This window comes from Bison bison, unplaced genomic scaffold (assembly GCF_000754665.1).
Source record: "Bison bison bison isolate TAMUID 2011002044 unplaced genomic scaffold, Bison_UMD1.0 scf7180017864324, whole genome shotgun sequence".
Lineage (NCBI taxonomy): Eukaryota > Metazoa > Chordata > Mammalia > Artiodactyla > Bovidae > Bison > Bison bison.
The window spans coordinates 1,667,074-1,671,485 of NW_011494896.1; the positions used below are offsets into that span (position 1 = coordinate 1,667,074).

Below are 4,412 nucleotides of genomic sequence, written 5' to 3' on the forward strand. Positions count from 1 at the left end.
GAGGTTGCCACTCCAAGGCCCGCCCGGCGCGCCCCGTGCCGCTGAAGAAGCGGGGGTACGATGTCACCAGGAACCCGCATCTCAACAAGGTAACCGGGAGAGGGTAGGAGGGCCCAAGCCGCTCTCCCGGGGCTGGCGGGATGGGCGCCCCGCCCCCGGGGCCCCGGGAGGATCCTCCCAGACGCCCTTCCAGGGGAAGCTTGGTGTGACTCGGTTTGGCTTTTTAGCGCCCCTCTTCTGCTTGGAAAGAGGTCACCAATAATGCGGGAGCCTGATTTCTTCACGAACAAATATAGACTGGGTTGAGATCCTCTTAACCATTCGGACCTGGAGTCAGATCTCACCTTGATGCTTGCTGATTCTGTTAATTTGGGGCAGTTCATTGAACCTGGCTGTCCAGGTTTCCTTATCTGTAAAAGCGAAACATTTGGGTCGGGAGTGTTGTGAGATTTAAAGAGAAAACAGAGATAGCGTTCTTAGCACAATTCCTGACACGCAATGAGAACAAATATCAGCTAAGGTTCTCATTATTCTGAGAAGAAAATTTTTAATTTGAGCCGGGACAAGAAAGTCTAGAATTATGGAACATTCAGACCTTGAAAAGGCCTCAGAGATCCAAATTGAAACCTTTCCCTTTACAAATGAGGAAACAAGACAAAAGAAACTTGACAAGGTCGTCAGCTGGTTAGCTCTGACTCTGCCACTGAAATCTGGGTCTGGATCTCCGGTGCTTGGGTCAAATTCAGCCCACTGCTGACACGGTGCTTAAGAGCACACACATTTGCTTCTGGGAGTGGAGTTTAGTATCATTGGTGTTAAAATCGAGAAACCTGGGTTTAAGGGCTGTCTCCTAACACCATCTCATATTAACTTGGGCCTCTCATTTGATTTCTCTGAGGTTCCACTTTCTCCTGCTTAAAGTGGATGTTATGACAGACCCACCATCCCTACCACATTCAGCTATTGTGACAATCAGATGAATTACTGAATTTGATTTTGACAGTATATAAAGTGCTTGGTAAAGAAGCAGTTACTGCAAGATAAAATTCTTCACAATTTCCTTGAATCAGGATTGTGAAATTCAAGTGAGGAAATAGTTGTGGAAAAGGTGTTTTTGAGAAATAGGAACAATTATCTAGATGCTAAGTATTGTTTCCTGCAGAATTAATAGAAGAAGCTAAGAAAGAAAATTTCTCTCCCAACCTCCACCCATCACACTATGATCCCTGCTCCCCGCCACCTCCAAGAAACCCTAAATCCTTTGTGTATTACTACTTTGGAATAGGTAAGGTGTTTTACGAATTACAACTTTGTTGGCAGGTGTTAGGAAACTCAAACTAGCCTAGCGAATAAAGGCCTTCTGTAACTAAATGTCCAGAGGAAGAAAGCACTGCAGGCAACTTTGACTCAGCAGTCCAGATCACATCCTTACAGATGCAGGTTCTCCGGCTGCCTGCTCGGCTCTTGCGTTGTCAGCTGCATCTTCAGAGTCCATCCTGCAGAGTCTCTCACCCCATTGCTGCCACAGGCCCCGTCTCCTGTTCTCACATCTCACCATCCAGAGATTGAAAGGCACTCACTTCTGGTGCCTGTAGAAGAGAAAGGACACTTTCTCTGAAGGCTCAGAAAAGGAGTCTTTCTGTCCCATGGACTCTAATTGGACTCCCTTCTACTCTCAAACTGACCACTATGACTTAAGTCAGTCAGCATTCACCCCTGAATTTAAAGATGGAGTTCAAGTTAGGGGTACCCATAGCAGCCGGTTTAGAATAAAGGGGAAGTGTCCCCACCCCACCCCAAGTAAATCTGTGTATTGTCATCAGAGGGAGGAAGGGTAGATGCTGGAAAGCAAAATAATAAATTCCCACTACTGACTCTGATTGTTTTAACAATAATAGCTTTAGAAGGACTAGCATATTCGAATTAGCACTGAATTTTTATGAATAGTTTTAAAAAAAATGAAAGGAGGACTTGAATGTCTTTTTTTTTTAGCCTTAGGTTTATGGTTTCCTGAAAGCATTCTTGCCCTTGTCCTTTGTCCCTGATATAATTTTTTTTTCCTCCTAAGTAGGATAAATGGGACATTATTCATAAATCTAGGGACCTGACCTTTTCATGAAGTTAGAGTTTTTGTATATCCTTGAAGTCAGCTGGTGCTAGTCTGGGCTGAGTATCTGGGGTGATGCTGAGAGAGCCTGTGGCCTCCCCCATTTGCCCTTGGGGAGGGAAGGGAGACAGCGGAGGAAGCATCACTGCCTGGCCACTGCCCCCACTTCCTCCTGGGGTGCCATCCTCTCGCTGCCCTGCTGATGTCCAGTGCTCGGGCAGGCTCCAGGGAAGGCTTGAAAGCTTGACACTTTCCAGCAGCCAGATGGGGAGACTTGCTGAGTTCAACAGAACCAATGAGGTTATCACTAAGAAAACAAGAAAAGGGTGGCTTCGAAAGGGAGACATTCTTAATGGGCAGTCCTGTGGGTGGATTTCTTTTCTGATAGACTCAGAGCTCCTCCAGGGCAGGGACCAAGTTTCCTGCATTTGTGGCTGGCACTGGGCAGTTCCTGAAGGCTGTAACAAGGGCGTGACCATGAAGACTAACATTACGTTCTTGGAACATGTGCACTGGTTTTGCCTCCTGCTTTGTGGGTGAGGCATTTAAGTTGAAGCTTGAGGGAAGGGGGTCATCAGGAGATGGAATTCTCCTAGAGAAGAGCTACTGAACAGGGCGGGCATCACTGCCATTGTGCAGTCACAGGGTCTGGCCCCAGCGCTGTTGTAATCTCGCCCTGTGATCTGTGATGACTCACATTAGACCCTCTGCCCATGTCACACCACTGCTATGAGGATCCCGGGGGAGTCCTGTGAAATCATTTTGGAAAACTGTAAGGCTAACTAAATATTAGATGATCATTTTGACAAGTTCCAGAATCAGGGTGGGAAAGTCCCTTAGCTATGACCTAGCCTGAAATTGTTCAAACTTCCAGTCGCAACCTATGAGACATGGAATTATCTTGTGGATCTAACCAGCTTTTTTTTTTTTTTTTAAGTTCAAAGACATGGGTTACAATAGAATTCAGAAGTAGTAAATGCATTCAAATTTAATAAATATAAGTATTATACCAAGTCACCATGTGAAATGCCAACTTTCACTGTGGACTGTCATTTTAAAATGACAACTGTTATAAAGACTGTTGTTTTCATCCAGCCTCTTATTTTCAGATGAAGAGACAGGGTGAGAAAGCCATGCAATTTCTCACTTGAAAGGAAGCCACAGAGATTGTCAGTGGTTGCAGAGGTGGGCAGAAGATGCCCACCGTCTGATTTTCAGTTCGCTGAATCACAATGACGGTTCTCATTCACATTGGTTTTGACTGACTTAGACATATTCACGATGAGAACAATTGGAACTAGGTGATTCTGAGTTCCCTACAGGGGTCTAGATCTTCTGATTCACCAAAATTTCTATTTCCTTTTTTAGGACAACGATATTGTGCCTTTCTTCTAAAATTTACATAGTGACTTCTTCTGTTCTCCATATAGATGATTGTGGCAACAGAGTGAATCTTTGATTACACATTACAGAATATCAGCAATATTTTACCTACATGAAACAGGAAATGATCAACCCCATTTTATAGGCTGTCTTCATAGGTGGAATCACCTCCGTCCTATTCACGTGGCAAGTGAGCCCCCGCAGCACTGCCGCCTCCGCTTACCTCTGGCCTCTTGGGAAGGGCTGTGCTGTCCCCACGCCCCACACTAGACTCGAGTCCCCGCCCATTTGTCTTCGCATGCCGTGTGTGTTTCCTTTTGGTGCTGAGTGCTGTCTGCTGTCATGGCTGGTGGTGTGACTTCCACCCTAGACCCCGAGCACCATGAGGACAGAGACTGTCTTGTCACACGATACTCTCTACATCTGACTTGACATGCTCAATAAATATTTGCTCTTTGGACGATCTCAATCAAGTTCTAACCCCTTTCCTCTCAACTTTACGAGCCTTAATGTCACGGCTTTACAGTTAGCCCAATGCTCTCGTTGCCTGGAGACATGTTTACAAGTAGCCCGTTGGGAGGAAATCCACCTACTTGATCTTGATCTTCCCAGACTTCAGGGCATTTCACTGTAGGGGTGTGATATTTCTCAGGCTGGGTCAACCCTCTCCTTTGACCCACGTGCCAGCAATAATTTTTGTCATGTGCTTCCACTGAGCCTTCACCTGCTTCTCTGCAGTTTTTCCTTTTTGTTTGCTTATAGTAGCTTTACGAACGATAGCCCAAGTCTGGAAACAACCCAGATGTGCATTAACCAGTGAATGGCTCAGCAATTTACAGTACACCCGTCTAATGGAATGCTCCATAACCATGGTGGGAAAGGGAGTCAACTGTTGATTCTCTGCTATTTTTTTTTTTTTTTT

General features: G+C 45.5%; 1 protein-coding gene across 1 annotated transcript in view; it reads left to right on the forward strand.

Moving 5' to 3' along the window:
* The first annotated feature begins 6 nt into the window (after positions 1-6).
* ME3 (malic enzyme 3, NADP(+)-dependent, mitochondrial) overlaps positions 7-4,412 on the forward strand; it is a 227,795-nt gene continuing 223,389 nt past the window's right edge. Inside the window, exon 1 of the mRNA XM_010853159.1 lies at positions 7-89. The gene's annotated coding sequence lies outside the window, so the exon portion shown is untranslated. The remainder of the gene's footprint in view (positions 90-4,412) is intronic.